The sequence below is a fragment of the Triticum urartu genome, chromosome 2A (assembly GCF_056163025.1).
Source record: "Triticum urartu cultivar PI428250 chromosome 2A, HENAU_Tu73, whole genome shotgun sequence".
Lineage (NCBI taxonomy): Eukaryota > Viridiplantae > Streptophyta > Magnoliopsida > Poales > Poaceae > Triticum > Triticum urartu.
The window spans coordinates 203004135-203024958 of record NC_141874.1 but is presented as its reverse complement, the minus strand read 5'-3'; positions in this window follow the sequence as shown (position 1 = coordinate 203024958).

The following is a 20824-nucleotide window of genomic DNA, read 5'->3' as shown; positions in this document are numbered from 1 at the left end:
ATCCCTTCCTCTTTAGGGAAATACCGACGTAGCTTCAAGCGACATCAAAAGGAATTTCTGGCGCCGTTGCCGGGGAGGTTCTTCAACATATACTAGGTTCCTAATCACAAATCTCATCTCCTCTCAATTTAAATTATTTGCCATTTTCCTCTAGTTTTCATTTCCCCCACTTCACAAAATTTTCCATTTTATTCGCCCTCTTTTTCGTTCGCCTTTTTCTCGTCAGATCTTTTGTTTGCTTGTGTAACATCCCAAATTTTCAATTTGGAATGTTATACACTAGATCATCATTGCATATCATATTTATTTGCATTTTGGTTGATCCTAGAAATTCTATGCAACTTAAGGACCTCGGAGAGAGTTGGGGATTTCGTTATTTTCATATTTGAGTTTTCTCAAATTTTGAAAATAGGATCATTTATTTTATTTATTTTATCTTCAATTATTTCTATCATCCAAATATGAGAGAGGGAATAAAATGACTTTTCCAAAATAAAGAAATATTGAGGATTTAATAAAAAAATCAAACAATATTTTATTTTGGTTTTATTTGCTATTTTATGTGAATTTAGGGAAAATTGCACGTTCTCAAAAATTGCATTTAGGGTCAAGAAAATGTTCATCATGTCCTAAATATTTTATTTAGACGGTGAAAATTTGTTTTGGCAATTTTAGATTTTTATTTATTTTTCTAGAATTTTTCTTAGTTTCGGCTAAATTATTAAAAAAAACCCTGCGCCCGACTGGGCCAAGGGCCCAGCCGAGCCAGGCCGGCCCAAGCCGCCGCCTCCTCGCCATGCAACCGCCGGACTCGGGAGGGAGACCGAGCCGGAGCCGCCTCGCCGCCGCCCGACCCCCTCCCCAAGTCAGCCGCCCCCCCTCCTTAAATACCACCCCGCACCCCACGCCGCCCGCGCTGCCGCAAGTCGCCGCATGCCCCGTCGCCTTGCGCCGCCGCCGCACGCTGCCGCCGCCAGGAGCCGCCGCCCCGCCACCCCATGCCGCCCGGAACCCCGCCGGACCTCGCCGGAGCCCGAGCTGAGGTAGCCGCCGCTCGGTTTTCTAAAAAAACCGATCTGTTTTTAAAAAAAATCCTAGTTTTCGTTTCTTTATAGATCGGTTTTTTCTGGTTTATTTTTTTAGCGAGCATTCGCTCGTTCGTTCATTTTAACGAACGCATTCATCGTTTAGATCCAGATAACGAACATTCGTTCGTTAGTCTGTTTGTCGTTTTTCTTTTTCTCGGATTAAATCCGCGATTTTTTTGATCGCGATTCCTGATCCGATTTTCGTTCTAGTATATCTTTTCGCTCGTTTATAGGAATCAGGCGATTCAAGCGCCTGGAGTTTCGTCTCGAAACCCTGTCTCCATTTAACCAACTCAAACAAGTTTTTGCCTCTGTAAAATTTGACCTAGATCCAGATTAGAAAAACGAAGCTTGTTTCTCTTGCCGTTTGTTTTTCGTTGTTCGTTCGATTTGATTCTTTTTGCCAACCGGAGTTCTTAAGTTGAACTTTCTGGTTAGTTCTCTTATTTTAGTTTTACCTGTGCATTAGTTGAGTACTTATTGTATGCTTATTTGTTTGCGATAGAGTACCCGGAGTGCGCCACTTGCTACTTCGAATCGCTAGGTTTTGCAGATCATCGGCAAGGCAAGTAACACTTTGATCATACTTCCTCACACATTGCATGATTAGGTTCTAATTAAATTGTGGGTTTGGGAAGTAGATGAGGTAGTACCTATTACCTGTTATTATCAAAACTTTGGGAGTTACTTCTACGTTTGCTTATTATGCCATGCTATGCTAGTAGACGTGGATTGGGTGAGTGAAATCCATGACAGATGTGAGATTGTTAAATTAATGGTTTATCTAAGGTGGCAACTTAAACACACATCTGGGTGGATTGAGGCACCTGGGTATTCCAGCGATTGCCTGTTTTTCTTTTGTACCGCCACCCAGGCTCAAAGGGATCATGAGATTATTCATACTAGAAACTTCCGTGTGCAGCCACAAGCTACTATGGGCTCTAGCATAGTTTACTAAGTCGTGCAAACTCTTACAGTGGTAGACTAGCAGATGTAGGGGATGTAGGTGGTACGGTCTAGCCGTTCGTAAGGTGCTAGCGCTTCTGAAAGACTATGTCTCGGTCATCCGTTTCTCAAACATCATGTAGTGCGAGAACCCCAACGGAGGAGATCGAGTCTTGTGGGGAAAAGTGCGCAAGCCTCTGCAGAGTGTATAAACTAATCATGGTTAGTCGTGTCCCCGGTTATGGACAACTTGAGTATCTAGTACCTGGATTATCATGTGAATCTCATCATGTTACTCTAATTAATATTGTTGGGTTTTAAAGTTGATGCTTAATTGGGATTGAGAGGGTGTCTACACTCTCAATGTTTAACAACCACCATGATAGTTAAATAAAATTTATTCCTTTGCAGTAGGGAAAAATTGGCTTTACGCAGCTTTCCACCAGCCAAATATGCATGTAATATAGCCTTATTCCATTATTGCTCTCCATGTGTTACATTGCCGGCATATTCCATGTGCTGACCCGTTTTCGGGCTGCAACGTTCATGTTGCAGTCTTTTCAGACGATGAGTAAGGTGCTTTTAGGTCGTGGTTCTGTACTCAGTGATGTCATTGGAGTTGATGGACTCACTTATCTTCCAAGCCTTCCGCTGTTTTCGTTATTAGATGGCCTTAAGCCATATTTATTGTAATAAGTTCTCTTCTGAGACACTCGATGTAATAAGTGTGTGATTGCTACTCTGTTATAAATCCTTCAAGTACTGTGTGGTGTCAGCATTACTGATCCAGGGATGACACCGGAGCATAGAGATTGGACCGTTTGAGGTCTGGTCGCTACAAGATGGTATCAGAGCACACGCTGACTGTAGGACACGACCACTAAGCTAAAACTCTAGATCACTACTCACTCTTCTCATTCTGACTCCTCATCTTCTCTACTCTTTTAGGATGGCGGATGCAAGGAACAAGTTCACACAACCGGATGAAGATACACCCTTTGGACGTCACTTGAAGGAAGTCACTAGATATCTGAACATAGGAGTACCAAGCTTCACTGGGACCTACAACGCCACTTTACTTGAAGAAGAGCGCTGGATGATTCAAGTTCAAGTTCCAGGAAGGACGTTCATGCCAGTCACTGAGCCCATAGAGTTTTCCTTTGATGCACCAACCTGGAGTCTAGGAAAGAGCATGGCAGCTCACATCGCCATGGGACGCATTGGAGAAGTTTACCGCAATGATCTCAAGGATACTATCTAGCAGATTTGTGGGCGCCGAGATGAGCACTGGGAGATGATCAGCACCAGGAAGGATAGATCAATTGCAGCTTTTATCCAGGAGTTAAACCAGCACAATCGACGTCAGGAGAACCATATGTGCGCCGACATGATAGATCTGAAGAAGGCAATGACTAGAATCAAGGAACTGGAGGAAGAACTCAAGGCTACACGTGAAGATTATGAAGAGGAAATCGAAGTATTAGTGGAGAAGAATGACGATCTAATCAAGAAGATTGGAATATTTATGGGAGACCCTACACCAGTAGAGGAAGACGAAGAACCCAAGGAGATTCGCCCGGAAGACTACATCATCATCGACGACACCGACTCAGATCCAGATGATAGCGATGATGACTATGTTGATGAACCTGGAGCAGATATCATGGAGTCTGCAACCAAAGAATATTTCTAGTAGACCACCCCATCAGTAGTAGTAGTCCACCATGTAAATATAGTAGTCCGAACACTTTTGCGATAGTTAGATCGATTGTATGCCCTTGTTTGATTGAATGAAGTGAATTGTTTGCTTTTGCCTCATGTGCATATGGGTAGTGTTTTCTCTCTAGACCCCTCACTGTTCTTAATCTCATCTTTTCTAAACCCTCAGATGCCTCCAAGATGTGACCCCGGATTTACCTTCCCACCAGAGCTCACCCAGTTGATCCAGCAGCAGAACACATTGATGCAGTTGCTAGTCCAGAATCAGAATCAGGGGAGGAACAACAACAACCCACCACCACCACCTGCTGACCTCTTAGCCCGTTTTATTAGGCTGAATCCGTCGGTTTTTTCCAGTAGCACCGAGCCGATAGTAGCAGATGATTGGCTCCGCAGGATAGCAAGGGAGTTGACCATGGCAGGATGCACAGATGCGGAAAAGATGAAGTTTGTCGCACATCATCTTGAAGGACCCGCATCATCATGGTGGGAGAATTACACCGCCACTTTCCCTATCGACACTGTCACATGGGACCAGTTCCAGCAGGCTTTCCGTATTGCCCATGTTTCAGCAGGAGCTATGGCCATGAAGAAGCATGAGTTTCGCAACTTGCGCCAAGGAGGACGGACAGTTGGCCAGTATGTGGAGGACTTTAGTAATCTAGCACGTTATGCTCCAGATGACGTTGCTACGGATGCAGCTAAGCAGGAGAAGTTTCTGGAAGGACTGAATGATGAGTTGAGTATGCAGTTGATGGTAGCAACCTTCAACAACTACCAGGAGTTGGTAGATCGTGCTCTCATGATTGAAGGGAAGCAGCAGCAAATTGAGAACCGTAAGAGTAAGTATGGACAAGGGAAGTACAATTCTGGAGCTCAACAGAAGCCACGTTTTACCCCTAGACCGGGAGGACATTTTCAGCATACCCATGGAGGAGGTAGCTCGCACAATCATAATGGCACCAAGAATGGTAATGGAATGGAGGAAGCAACGGCCAGAACCGTACCAACCCATCAACCCCAGCCAAGAGAGACCTGAGCCAAGTCACCTGCTTTAAGTGCCAGAAGACCGGACATTATGCCAATGAATGTCCTGAATCCCAGAATGGAAATGGCAATGGAAGCTCTGGAAAGAAGCCGAACCCTTTCAACAGGGGACAGGTGAACCACGTAAATGTGGAGGAGGTTGAAGCCCAGCCTGATGCAGTAATAGGTAAGTTTTTGGTTAAGTCTTTTACTGCAATCGTTCTTTTTGATACGGGTGCATCGCATTCATACATATCAAGGGGATTTGTGGATAAGTATAAACTGCCAACCCAAGCCCTTAGGTCACCCATGTTAGTAACCTCGCCTGGAGCAGAGTATATGGTTAGTCTATGGTGTGATCGGTTACCATTAAGGATTGGTAACTATGTATTTCCCTCGGACCTAATAGTATTGGAATCTCAAGGATTGGATGTGATATTAGGCATGGATTGGTTAGAAGTATGAAGGGAACATTGAATGTGCTAGTAAGTCAATTTTGCTTACCACCCCAGAAGGGAGAAGGATCAAGTATGTATCCCGACATGTGCCAAAAAGGACTCAAGTAAATTCGTTAACAGGAGTTGTGCAGGAGGAAGTACCAGTAGTAAAGGATTTCCCTGATGTATTTCTAGAGGAGTTACCAGGCATGCCACCAGATAGAGACATTGAGTTTTTGATTGAGCTTTTGCCAGGCATAGGGCCAATATCTAAGAGACCATATAGGATGCCCGCAAAGGATTTGGAGGAGATTAAGAAGCAGATTAAGGAGTTACTAGATAAAGGTTATATTCGCCCAAGTTCTTCGCCTTGGGGATCGCCGGTACTTCTAGTGGAGAAGAAGGATGGATCGTTAAGGATGGTTGTTGATTATCGAGGATTGAATGAAGTAACCATCAAGAACAAGTACCCACTACCAATGATAAATGATCTGTTTGATCGATTGCAAGGAGCTAAGGTATTTTCCAAGATCGATCTGCGATCAGGATACCATCAGTTGAAGATTCGAGAACAGGATATACCTAAGACGGCTTTTACCACCAGGTATGGGCTGTACGAATATACCGTTATGTCATTTGGTCTGACTAACGCACCTGCTTATTTTATGAACATGATGAACAAAGTGTTTATGGAGTTTTTGGATAAGTTCGTCGTAGTGTTCATTGATGATATCCTGGTTTACTCGAAGAACGAAGAGGAGCATAAGGAGCATTTGCGTTTGGTACTTGGTGAGCTCAGAGAACATCAGTTATATGCCAAGTTTAGCAAATGTGAGTTTTGGTTGAAAGAAGTTGGATTTCTCGGACATGTTATATCCGGAGAAGGTATAGCAGTAGATCCCACCAAGGTTGACACTGTGACAAATTGGGAAGCGCCAACAACAGTTGGAGAGATCCGCAGTTTTCTTGGACTCATAGGATACTACCGGAGTTTCATTGAAAATTTCTCGAAGATTGCAAAGCCTGTGATGGAGTTATTGAAGAAGGATACCAAGTTCATATGGACCGAGGAATGTGAAGCCAGTTTCCAGGAGTTGAAGAAACGTTTGGTTGCATCACCAGTGTTGATTTTGCCAGATCAGACCAAGGATTATGAGGTGTATTGTGACGCTTCACATCGAGGACTTGGAGCAGTGCTTATGCAGGAAGGAAGAGTTATTTCCTATGCCTCACGACAGCTTAAGCCTCATGAGTTTAATTATGCTATGCATGATTTGGAGTTAGCAGCCATAGTGCATGCATTGAAGACTTGGAGACATTTTCTCATTGGAAACCATTGTGAGGTGTACACGGATCACAAGAGTTTGAAGTATATCTTCATGCAGAAGGAGTTGAATCTCAGGCAAAGGAGATGGTTGGAGCTCATCAAGGATTATGATATGAGATTGCATTATCACCCTGGAAAGGCTAACGTAGTAGCTGACGCGTTGAGCCGTAAAAGCCATGTCAACACCTTAATGACGGGAGATTTACCAAGGGAGTTAGCCGAGAATCTTCATGAGCTATGTTTGGAAATAGTTCCGAGAGGCTATGTAGCAGCCTTGGATATTCAGTCTACCTTGATGGATAAGATCAGAGAAGCTCAAAAGACTGACTAGGAGATCGCTTCTATTAAGGAGAAAATGAGCAAGGGAAAAGCTAAAGGATTTCGTGAGGATGAGCACGATACCTTATGGTTTGAAGATCATGTTTATGTGCCTAATGACCCAGAGATCAGGAAGTTAATTCTATAGGAGGCCCATGATTCACCATATTCAATTCACCCAGGAAATACCAAGATGTATTTGGATTTGAAGGATATTTTCTGGTGGACCAGAATGAAGAAGGATATTGCGGAATATGTAGCAGTTTGTGATGTATGTCAGAGAGTAAAGGCAGAGCATCAGAAGCCAGCCGGATTGCTACAACCATTGCCAATACCCGAATGGAAGTGGGATAAGCTAGGCATGGATTTTATTACAGGATTGCCAGAACTCGTTTAGGCTATGACTAGATTTGGGTTCTAGTCGATTGTTTGACAAAGGTAGCTCATTTCATCCCAGTGAAGACTACCTATACCAGTGCTAAGCTAGCAAAGATATACATGACCAGGATCGTATGTCTGCATGGTGTTCCAAGGAGCATTGTATCGGATAGAGGAACCCAGTTTACCTCAAAGTTCTGGAATCAGTTGTGTGAAACTTTGGGTACCAGGCTAGAGTTCAGTACAGCTTTCCATCCACAGACAGATGGACAGACCGAGAGAGTCAATCAGATTTTGGAGGATATACTAAGAGCTTGTGCGCTAGATTACGGATCTAGTTGGGACGAGAATTTTCCATACGCGGAGTTCTCTTACAACAACAATTATCAATCCAGTTTGAAGATGGCCCTTTCGAAGCCTTGTACGGAAGGAGGTGCAGGACCCCATTGTCGTGGGATGAAGTTGGAGACCGCCAGCTGTTTGGACCAGATTTGATTAAGGAGTCTGAACAGAAAGTAAAATTGATTTGCGATAGGCTCAAGGTAGCCCAATCCAGGCAGAAGAGCTACGCAGATTCAAAACGCAAGGAGACAGTTTACGAAGTCGTAGACCGAGTTTATCTTCGAGTATCTCCACTTCAAGGAGTTAAGCGTTTTGGAGTTAAGGGAAAGTTAGCGCCACGTTTTGTAGGACCATACAAAGTTTTGAGCATATGGGAGAAGTAGCCTACAAGTTGGAATTGCCTGAAGGATTGTCAGGAGTTCATGATGTGTTCCACGTTTCCCAGTTGAAGAAGTGCCACGTAGTGATGGCTGCTACACCGCTGAGAGATACAGTGCCGCTGGAAGCGATTCAGTTGGACAGTGATTTGACCTATGAGGAGAAACCAGTTAAGATTCTTGAGTATGCCAGCCGAGTCACCGGCAGCAAGGTTATCAAGTTTTGCAAAGTTCAGTGGAGCCACCACACGAAGGATGAAGCCACCTGGGAACGAGAGGAAGATCTGTTGAAGGACCACCCTCACCTATTTTCTAGCCAACCCGAATCTCGAGGGCGAGATTCATCTTAAGGGGGGTAGGTTTGTAACATCCCAAATTTTCAATTTGGAATGTTATACACTAGATCATCATTGCAAATCATATTATTTGCATTTTGGTTGATCCTAGAAATTCTATGCAACTCAAGGACCTTGGAGAGAGTTGGGGATTTCGTTATTTTCATATTTGAGTTTTCTCAAATTTTGAAAATAGGATCATTTGATTTTATTTATTTTATCTTCAATTATTTCTATCATCCAAATATGAGAGAGGGAATAAAATGACTTTCCCAAAATAAAGAAATATTGAGGATTTAATAAAAAAATCAAATAAGATTTTATTTTGGTTTTATTTGCTATTTTATTTGAATTTAGGGAAAATTGCACGTTTTCAAAAATTGCATTTAGGGTCAAGAAAATGTTCATCCTGTCCTAAATATTTTATTTAGACGGTAAAAATTTGTTTTGACAATTTTAGATTTTTATTTATTTTTCTAGAATTTTTCTTAGTTTCGGCAAAATTATTAAAAAAAACCGCGCCCGACTGTGCCAAGGGCCCAGCCGAGCCAGGCCGACCCAAGCCGCCGCCTCCTCGCCGTGCAACCGCCGGACTCGGGAAGGAGACCGAGCCGGAGCCGCCTCGCCGCCGCCCGACCCCTCCCCAAGTCAGCCCCCACCCCCCTCCTTAAATACCACCCCCTGGAGCCCCGAGCCATCGCCGCCGCAAGCCGCCGCACGCCCCGCCGCCTTGCACCGCCGCCGCACGCTGCCGCCGCCTGCCGCCATCGCCACTAGGAGCCGCCGCCGCCGCCCCGCCACCCCACGCCGCCCGGATCCCCACCGGACCTCGTCGGAGCCCGAGCCGAGGTAGCCGCCGCCGCCCGGTTTTCTGAAAAAAAAAACCGATCCGTTTTTTTTTAAATCCTAGTTTTCATTTTTTATAGATCGATTTTTTCCGGTTTATTTTTTTAAAGAGCGTTCGCTCGTTCGTTCTTTTTAACGAACGCGTTCATCGTTTAGATCCAGATAACGAACGTTCATTCGTTAATCAGTTCGTCGTTTTTCTTTTTCTCAGATTAAATCCGCGATTTTTCTGATCGCGATTCCTGATCCGATTTTCGTTCTAGTATATCTTTTCGCTCGTTTATCGGAATCAGGCGATTCAAGCGCCTGGTGTTTCGTCTCGAAACCCTCTTTCCGTTTAACCAACTCAAACAAGTTTTTGCCTTTGTAAAATTTGACCTAGATCCAGATTAGAAAAACGAAGCTTGTTTCTCTTGCCATTTTTTTCGTTGTTTCGTTCGATTTGATTTTTTTTGCCAACCGGAGTTCTTAAGTTGAACTTTCTTGTTATTTCTCTTATTTTAGTTTTACATGTGCATTAGTTGAGTACTTATCGTGTGCTTGTTTGTTTGCGATAGAGTACCCGGAGTGCGCCGCTTGCTACTTCGAATCGCTAGGTTTTGCGGATCATCAGCAAGGCAAGTAACACTTTGATCATACTTCCTTCTACCCAGTTTTTATTGCATTAGATCAACCCTCACACATTGCATGATTAGGTTCTAATTAAATTGTGGGTTTGGGAAGTAGATGAGGTAGTACCTATTACCTGTTATTATCAAAACTTTGGGAGTTACTTCTACGTTTGCTTATTATGCCATCTATGCTAGTAGACGTGGATTGGGTGAGTGAAATCCATGATAGATGTGAGATTGTTAAATTAATGGTTTATCTAAGGTGGCAACTTAAACACACATCTGGGTGGATTGAGGCACCTGGGTATTCCAGCGATTGCCTGTTTTTCTTTTGGACCGCCACCCAGGCTCAAAGGGATCATGATATTATTCATACTAGAAACTTCCGTGTGCAGCCACAAGCTACTATGGGCTCTAGCATAGTTTACTAAGTCGTGAGAACTCTTACAATGGTAGACTAGCAGATGTAGGGGATGTAGGTGGTACAGTCTAGCCGTTCGTAAGGTGCTAGCGCTTCTGAAAGACTATGTCTCGGTCATCCGTTTCTCAAACATCATGTAGTGCGAGAACCCCAACAGAGGAGATCGAGTCTTGTGGGGAAAAGTGCGCAAACCTCTGCAGAGTGTATAAACTAATCATGGTTAGCCGTGTCCCCGGTTATGGACAACTTGAGTATCTAGTACCTGGATTATCATGTGAATCTCATCATGTTACTCTAATTAATATTGTTGGGTTTTAAAGTTGATGCTTAATTGGGATTGAGAGGGTGTCTACACTCTCAATGTTTAACAACCACCATGATAGTTAAATAAAATTTATTCCTTTGCAGTAGGGAAAAATTGGCTTTACGCAAAACTGTAACCATAGAGCTTTCCACCAGCCAAATATGCATGTAGTATAGCCTTATTCCATTATTGCTCTCCATGTGTTACATTGCCAGCATATTCCATGTGCTGACCCATTTTCGGGCTGCAACATTCATGTTGCAGACTTTTCAGACGACGAGTAAGGTGCTTTTAGGTCATGGTTCTATACTCAGTTATGCCGTTGGAGTTGATGGACTCACTTATCTTCCAAGCCTTCCGCTGTTTTCGTTATTAGATGCCCTTAAGCCATATTTATTGTAATAAGTTCTCTTCTGAGACACTCGATGTAATAAGTGTGTAATTGCTACTCTGTTATAAATCCTTCAAGTACTGTGTGGTGTCAGCATTACTGATCCAGGGATGACACCGGAGCACAGAGATTGGACCGTTTGAGGTCTGGTCGCTACAACTTGTGTTGCCAGCTGCCTTCTATATGCTTCCATCTTCGCTTGCTGAAAATCTATTGATATGGATCCCCATCCACTTGCTAATCTTTTTAAAAGATCCAATCATGATGAACCAATTTCTAGTGAGTTGAGTGCAGTAGATTATTTTTATGAAGTTTTGCTTGAGATTCATGAATCTAAAAATTGTGATGATTTTTTTATGAAGTGATTCATGATAGCTTCTTGAATGAAAAGCATGATTGCAATTATTTTACTATAAATTCTATTAATGGCAATTGTGCTAATAATATGCAAAACCCCAAGCTTGGGGATGCTAATTTTGCTATGACCACTATTTGTTGCAATGATCATGATTGGGGTGATTCTTCTTATGATCTTGAAAATTTATTTAAGCCTCATGATGACTATGTTATTTGCAATAATTTTGAAAGTGGGTTTGGAAGAGTGTCAACTTTAGGTAAAAATAATCCCACATATTTGGAGAGTGTTCAATCTTATGAATTTTTTGATAAAAGTGGGTTTGGAGAGGTCATGACTTTAGTTGATGTTAATCCCACTATCTTGGAAGATCATAAAACTTTTATGCATGTGGATCGTGAAGAGAAAATTTTATGTGATAGCTATATTATTGAATTTGATTATGATCCTACATATAATTATTATGAGAAAGGAAATTATGGTTGTAGAAACTTTCATGTTATTAAATTTCCTCTCGTTATGTTGAGATTCTCAATATTTTATTTCTCTCCTTTGCGTATGCTAGGTATTTCTTGTCTTGACAATTTGTTTTCCTATAAAATTCCTATGCATAGGAAGTATGTTATACTTAAATATGTTTTTCACATGTCTCATGATGCTCTCTTTGTGTTTCAATTACTATCTTTCATGTGAGCATCCTTGAAATCTTATGCCTAGTTAGGGGCATAAAACGATAACGCTTGTTGGGAGGCAGCCCAATGAATAAAATTTATTTTTGCTTTTTGCTTCCTGTTTTTGAGTGTTAGCACAATTATGCTACTGTTATGATTGTGTTTTTTATGTTTTAATTAGTGTTTGTGCCAAGTAAAGCCTTTAGGATCTTCTTGGGTGATAGTTGTTTGATCTTGCTGAAAAAAAGAAACTTTTGCGCTCACGAAAATAATTTTCATTTTTTCACACAGAGCGATAAAATACCCATTCACTTGTAGTAGATCAATATACAAATTGCTCAGGCCTTCCTATTTTTCAATATTTTTGGAGTTACAGAAGTATTCTAAATAGTCAGATTGCTATAGACTGTTCTGTTTTGACAAATTCTGTTTTCTTTGTGTTGTGTGCTTATTTTGAAGGCTCTACGGTTTTCTTTGATGAGTTTTTGCCATAGAAAAGTTGGAATATAGTAGATATAATACAAGAACAAAATATGAATTTGTTTGATACAGAACCTATAGTAGTGATTTATTATTCTTATACTAACGGATCTCACGAAGGTTTTGTTGAGTTTTGTGTGATTGAAGTTTTCAAGTTTTTGGGTTATCTTACGATGGATGAAGGAATAAGGAGTAGAAGAGCCTAAGCTTGGGGATGCCCTGGCATCCCAAGCTATAATTCAAAAATGAACAACCAACTAAGATTGGGGATGCCCCCGAGTGGCATCCCCTCTTTCTTCTAACGACCATCGGTATTTTACACGAAAGTATATTTTTGTTCGTCACATACTATGTGTTTTTCTTGGAGCGTCTTGTATGATATGAGTCTTTGCTTGTTTTATTTTGTGTTTTAAGTCTTGATCCATTGCTGGACACATCTCTTTGAGAGATCCAAAATTATGCCATGACTTGTTAGAATTTCTCTCTATGCTTCACTTAAATTTTTATGAGCTATGGACTAGCTCTAGTGCTTCACTTATATCTTTTTTGAGCACGGTGTGGTTGGTATTTTTGAAGAAATTCTCTCTTGCTTCACTTAGATTTATTTGAGAGTTAGTAAAATTTTCAAGAAATTATCTCTTGCTTCGCTTAAATTGATTTTAGAGAAAGAAATATTATGCTTATGATCTTCACTTATATTTGTTTGAGCTTGTCAAAAGCAACAGATGAAAATTAGTTCCAAAGTGATAGATATCCAAGAAGGATATAATAAAAACTTTAATGAAGATCATTGGGCAAAATAAACTTGATTCTTAGTAATAGTTTTAAGATATGATGATGTGATATGTGAGTCATCTTGATGAGTAATTGTGCTTTAGTAAGAATATTGGTGTTAAGGTTTGTGATTCCCTATGCAAGCACGAAACTCGATAGTTATGCAATGAAATTATATCCTACTTATGGTGCATTATTCGGTGTTAGTTATGCTTAATGCTCGCTTATGAGATTATTCGTTTCTTGGTTGGTCGCTTCCCAATCTTTTCATAGCCTTCATTTTGCACTAAGTAGGATCACTACTTGTGCATCCAAAACCTTTAACCCAATTTTGCCACATGAGTCCACTATATCTACCTATATGCGGTATTCTTTTGCCGTTCTAAGCAAGTTTACATGTGCCATCTCTAACTTTCAAAAATAAACTTCTCTTTTGTGTGTTTATTTCTCTCGCGGAGCGGTGAGGGGTGGCTAATATTTTCCATGCTAGATGTGTTATTCTCAAGATGAATGTTTATTCACTTGTCATTGCACGAGAATAAGGCAAAGGTATTAGGGGTGCCCAGTCCCGAAATGCAAAAAAATGAACTTACTTTATGATGTCAAATAATAAATTCCTTAGAAAGTGTTGGTATGGAGGGCACCCGTGGATACTGTTATCCATGGAAAGTGAAAATATGGTGGAAAAAGGAATAAACTTTATTTTCTGTTTGGGAACCACCTATGATATATCTATGCACGGAAAGTGTTGGGAACTCTAAGTCGTTTTTGTTGATGGGATGGATACACCTCCCAAAATGTTTTTATCTCTAAGTATTTCACTTTGAGCTCTTACACCTCTACAAATCCATACTCCCCTCTGCGAAGGGCCTTTCTTTTACTTTATACAATTTTTATTTTGAATTTGAGTCTCCATCTTCTCTTACAAAAGCACCAACTAGGAGGCAATATGATCGTACTTGAGTATTGGATGTAGCTAATATGCGAGTGTGTTTCATGAATGGATCAATGGTTGAGCATGATGGGCTAGGGATAGGTTATTTTAGCATTGATATTTTGAAAGACATGGTTGCTTGTTGATATGCTTGGGTATTTAAATTATCATGTCAAAACTAGACTATTGCTTTGAACAATATAAAAGTCCAAATGTCCATGCTATAAAGAAAGAAATATGATATGACATGTTAGGCAGCATACCACATCAAAAATTCTGTTTTTATCACTTCCCTACTCGAGGACGAGTAGGAGTTAAGCTTGGGGATGCTGATACGTCTCCAACGTATCTATAATTTTATATTGTTCCATGCTGTTATATTATCAATCTTGGATGTTTTATAATCATTTTATAGTCATTTTATATCATTTTTTGGTACTAACTTATTGACATAGTGCCAAGTGCCAGTTGTTGTTTTTCCCATGTTTTTTACCTTGTAGAAAATCAATATCAAACGGAGTCCAAATGCCACGAAACTTTACGGAGAATTTTTATGGGCCAAAAGGAACACAGCGGGCCCTGGCTGCGCCTGGGGGGTGCCCCGAGGGAGGCACAACCCACCAGGGCGCGCCAGGAGGCCCAGGCGCGCCCTAGTGGGTTGTGCCCACCTCTGGTGCCCCCGGGCCGCCTCTTTGCTCTATAAATACCCCAATATTCCCAAAACCCTAGGGAAGTCGACGAAATATTCATCCAGCCGCTGCAGAGTCTAGAACCACCAGATCCAATCTAGACACCATCTCGAATGGGGTTCACCACCTCCATTGGTCTTTGTAGACCTTCGGGTCCATAGTTAGTAGCTAGATGGCTTCATCTATCTCTCTTGATTCTCAATGCAATGGTCTCTTGGAGATCCATATGATGTAACTCTTTTGTGGTGTGTTTGTTGGGATCAATGAACTTTGGGTTTATGATCAGATCTATGTTTTTATATCCATGAAAGTATTTGAGTTTCTTTGATCTCTTTTATGCATGATCTCTTATAGCCTCGTATTTCTTCTCTGATATTTGGGTTTTGTTTGGCCAACTTGATCTATTTATCTTGCAATGGGAAGAGGTGCTTTGTAGTGGGTTCGATCTTACAGTGCTTGATCCCAGTGACAGAACGGGAACCGACACATATGTATTGTTGCTACTAAGGATAAAATGATGGGGTCTATCTCTACATAGATAGATATTGTCTACATCACGTCATCATTCTTATTGCATTACTCCGTTTCTCCATGAACTTAATACACTAGATGCATGCTGGATAGCGGTCGATGTGTGGAGTAATAGTAGTAGATGCAGGCAGGAGTCGGTCTACTAGTCTTGGACATGATGCCTATATAATGATCATTGCCTGGATATCGTCATGAGTATTTGAAGTTCTATCAATTGCCCAACAGTAATTTGTTCACCCATCGCTTTGCTATTTTTTTTGAGAGAAGCCACTAGTGAAACCTAGGGCCCCGGGTCTCTTTCTCATATTATTTGCCTTTGCGATCTATTTTTATTTGCTTTTATTTTAAGATCTATTAATCCAAAAATCCAAAAATACTTTGCTGCACTTTATTTCATTTGCGATCTATTTATCCAATCTATTACAACCTTTTTACCGTCATGCACTAATTTCTGGCACCGTACCCGAAAGGGATTGACAACCCCTTTAACACGTCGGGTTGCAAGGATTTGTTATCTGTGTACAAGGGTTGTTTATGTTGTGTTGCTTGGTTCTCCTACTGGTTCAATAACCTTGGTTTCATATCTGAGGGAAATACCTACTCCGTTGTGCTGCATCATCCCTTCCTCTTTGGGGAAATACCGACATAGCTTCAAGCGACATCATGCAATAAGAACGATGACATGATGTAGACAAGATCTATTTATGTAGAAATATGAAGGAAATATGCCCTAGAGGCAATAATAAAGTTATTATTTATTTCCTTATATCATGATAAATGTTTATTATTCATGCTAGAATTGTATTAACCGGAAACATAATACATGTGTGAATACATAGACAAACAGAGTGTCACTAGTATGCCTCTACTTGACTAGCTCGTTAATCAAAGATGGTTATGTTTCCTAACCATGGACAAAAGAGTTGTTATTTGATTAACGAGGTCACATCATTAGTTGAATGATCTGATTGACATGACCCATTCCATTAGCTTAGCACCCGATCGTTTAGTATGTTGCTATTGCTTTCTTCATAACTTATACATGTTCCTATGACTATGAGATTATGCAACTCCCGTTTACCGGAGGAACACTTTGGGTGCTACCAAACGTCACAACGTAACTGGGTGATTATAAAGGTGCTCTACAGGTGTCTCCAAAGGTACATGTTGGGTTGGCGTATTTCAAGATTAGGATTTGTCACTCCGATTGTCAGAGAGGTATCTCTGGGCCCTCTCGGTAATGCACATCACATAAGCCTTGCAAGCATTGCAACTAATGAGTTAGTTGCGGGATGATGTATTACGGAACGAGTAAAGAGACTTGCCAGTAACGAGATTGAACTAGGTATTGGATACCGACGATCGAATCTCGGGCAAGTAACATACCGATGACAAAGGGAACAACGTATGTTGTTATGCGGTCTGACTGATAAAGATCTTCGTAGAATATGTAGGAGCCAATATGGGCATCCAGGTCCCGCTATTGGTTATTGACCGGAGACGTGTCTCGGTCATGTCTACATTGTTCTCGAACCGTAGGGTCCGCACGCTTAACGTTATGATGACAGTTATTATGAGTTTATGCATTTTGATGTACCGAAGGTTGTTCGGAGTCCCGGATGTGATCAAGAACATGACGAGGAGTCTCGAAATGATCGAGACATAAAGATTGATATATTGGAAGCCTATGTTTGGATATCGGAAGTGTTCCGGGTGAAATCGGGATTTTACCGGAGTACCGGGAGGTTACCGGAACCCCCCGGGAGCTATATGGGCCTTAGTGGGCCTTAGTGGAAAAGAGAAGGGGCTGCCCAAGATGGGCTGCGCGCCCCCCTCCCTCCCCTAGTCCTATTAGGACAAGGAGAGGTGGCCGCCCCCCCCCCCTCTCTTTTCCCCCTCCACGAATCCTATTCCAACTAGGATTGGGGGGGGAATCCTACTCCCAGAGGGAGTAGGACTCTCCTGGCGCGCCACCCTTGGCCGGCCAGCCTCCCCCCTCTAGTCCTTTATATACGGAGGCAGGGGCACCCCAGAAACACACAAGTTGATCCATGTGATCTATTCCTTAGCCGTGTGCGGCGCCCCCAGCCACCATAGTCCTCGATAATACTGTAGCGGAGTTTAGGCGAAGCCCTGCTGCTGTAGTACATCAAGATCGTCACCACGCCGTTGTGCTGACGGAACTCTTCCCCGACACTTTGCTGGATCGGAGTTCGGGGATCGTCATCGAGCTGTACGTGTGCTAAGAACTCGGAGGTGCCGGAGTAACGGTGCTTGGATCGGTCGGATCGGGAAGACATACGACTACTTCCTCTACGTTGCGTCAACGCTTCCGCAGTCGGTCTGCGTGCGTACGTAGACAACACTCTCCCCTCTCGTTGCTATGCATCACCATGATCTTGCGTGTGCGTAGGAAATTTTTTGAAATTACTGCGTTCCCCAACAGTGGCATCCGAGCCTTGGTTTTATGGTTTGATGTTATTTGCACGAGTAGAACACAAGTGAGTTGTGGGCGATATAAGTCATACTGCCTACCAGCATGTCATACTTTGGTTCGGCGGTATTGTTGGACGAGACGACCCGGACCAACATTACGCGTACGCTTACGCGAGACCGGTTCCCCCGACGTGCTTTGCACATAGGTGGCTTGCGGGCGACTGTCTCTCCAACTTTAGTTGAACCAAGTGTGGCTACGCCCGGTCCTTGCGAAGGTTAAAACGGAGTCTATTTGACAAACTATCGTTGTGGTTTTGATGCGTAGGTGAGATTGGTTCTTGCTTAAGCCCGTAGCAGTCACGTAAAACTTGCAACAACAAAGTAGAGGACGTCTAACTTGTTTTTGCAGGGCATGTTGTGATGTGATATGGTCAAAGCATGATGCTAAATTTTATTGTATGAGATGATCATGTTTTGTAACCGAGTTATCGGCAACTGGCAGGAGCCATATGGTTGTCGCTTTATTGTATGCAATGCAATCACGATGTAATGCTTTACTTTATCACTAAGCGGTAGCGATAGTCGTGGAAGCATAAGATTGGCGAGACGACAACGATGCTACGATGGAGATCAAGGTGTCGCCCGGTGACGATGGTGATCATGACGGTGCTTCGGAGATGGAGATCACAAGCACAAGATGTTGATGGCCATATCATATCACTTATATTGATTGCATGTGATGTTTATCTTTATGCATCTTATCTTGCTTTGATTGACGGTAGCATTATAAGATGATCTCTCACTAAATTATCAAGAAGTGTTCTCCCTGAGTATGCACCGTTGCCAAAGTTCGTCGTGCCCAGACACCACGTGATGATCGGGTGTGATAAGCTCTACGTCCATCTACAACGGGTGCAAGCCAGTTTTTGCACATGCAGAATACTTAGGTTAAACTTGACGAGCCTAGCATATGCAGATATGGCCTCGGAACACGGAGACCGAAAGGTCGAGCGTGAATCATATAGTAGATATGATCAACATAACGATGTTCACCATTGAAAACTACTCCATCTCACGTGATGATCGGTTATGGTTTAGTTGATTTGGATCACGTGATCACTTAGAGGATTAGAGGGATGTCTATCTAAGTGGGAGTTCTTAAGTAATTTGATTAAATTGAACTTAAACTTATCATGAACTTAGTACCTGATAGTATCTTGCTTGTTTATGTTGATTGTAGATAGATGGCTCGTGCTGTTGTTCCGTTGAATTTTAATGCGTTCCTTGAGAAAGCAAAGTTGAAAGATGATGGTAGCAATTACACGGACTGGGTCCGTAACTTGAGGATTATCCTCATTGCTGCTCAGAAGAATTACGTCCTGGAAGCACCGCTGGGTGCCAGGCCTGCTGCTGGAGCAACACCAGATGTTATGAACGTCTGGCAGAGCAAAGCTGATGACTACTCGATAGTTCAGTGTGCCATGCTTTACGGCTTAGAATCGGGACTTCAACGACGTTTTGAACGTCATGGAGCATATGAGATGTTCCAGGAGTTGAAGTTAATATTTCAAGCAAATGCCCGGATTGAGAGATATGAAGTCTCCAATAAGTTCTATAGCTGCAAGGTGGAGGAGAACAGTTCTGTCAGTGAGCATATACTCAAAATGTCTGGGTATAATAATCACTTGATTCAGATGGGAGTTAATCTTCCAGATGATTGCGTCATTGACAGAATTCTCCAATCACTGCCACCAAGCTACAAGAGCTTCGTGATGAACTATAATATGCAAGGGATGAACAAGACTATTCCCGAGCTCTTCGCAATGCTGAAAGCTGCGGAGGTAGAAATCAAGAAGGAGCATCAAGTGTTGATGGTTAACAAGACCACTAGTTTCAAGAAAAAGGGAAAAGGGAAGAAAAAGGGGAACTTCAAGAAGAACGGCAAGCAAGTTGCTGCTCAAGAGAAGAAACCCAAGTCTGGACCTAAGCCTGAAACTGAGTGCTTCTACTGCAAGCAGACTGGTCACTGGAAGCGAAACTGCCCCAAGTATTTGGCGGATAAGAAGGATGGCAAGGTGAACAAAGGTATATGTGATATACATGTTATTGATGTGTACCTTACTAGAGCTCGCAGTAGCACCTGGGTATTTGATACTGGTTCTGTTGCTAATATTTGCAACTCGAAACAGGGACTACGGATTAAGCGAACACTGGCGAAGGACGAGGTGACGATGCGCGTGGGAAACGGTTCCAAAGTCGATGTGATCGCGGTCGGCACGCTACCTCTACATCTACCTTCGGGATTAGTATTAGACCTAAATAATTGTTATTTGGTGCCAGCGTTGAGCATGAACATTATATCTGGATTTTGTTTAATGCGAGACGGTTATTCATTTAAATTAGAGAATAATGGTTGTTCTATTTACATGAGTAATATCTTTTATGGTCATGCACCCTTGAAGAGTGGTCTATTCTTATTGAATCTCGATGGTAGTAATACACATATTCATAATGTTGAAGCCAAAAGATGCAGAGTTGATAATGAAAGTGCAACTTATTTGTGGCACTGCCGTTTAGGTCATATCGGTATAAAACGCATGAAGAAACTCCATACTGATGGGCTTTTGGAACCACTTGATTATGAATCACTTGGTACTTGCGAACCGTGCCTCATGGGCAAGATGACTAAAACACCGTTCTCCGGTGCTATGGAGAGAGCAACAGATTTGTTGGAGATCATACATACAGATGTATGTGGTCCGATGAATATTGAGGCTCGTGGCGGATATCGTTATTTTCTCACCTTCACAGATGATTTAAGCAGATATGGGTATATCTACTTAATGAAACATAAGTCTGAAACATTTGAAAAGTTCAAAGAATTTCAGAGTTGAAAATCATCGTAACAAGAAAACAAAGTTTCTACGATCTGATCGTGGAGGAGAATATTTGAGTTACAAGTTTGGTGTACATTTGAAAAATTGTGTAATAGTTTCGCAACTCACGCCACCCAGAACACCACAGCGTAATGGTGTGTCTGAACGTCGTAATCGTACTTTATTAGATATGGTGCGATCTATGATGTCTCT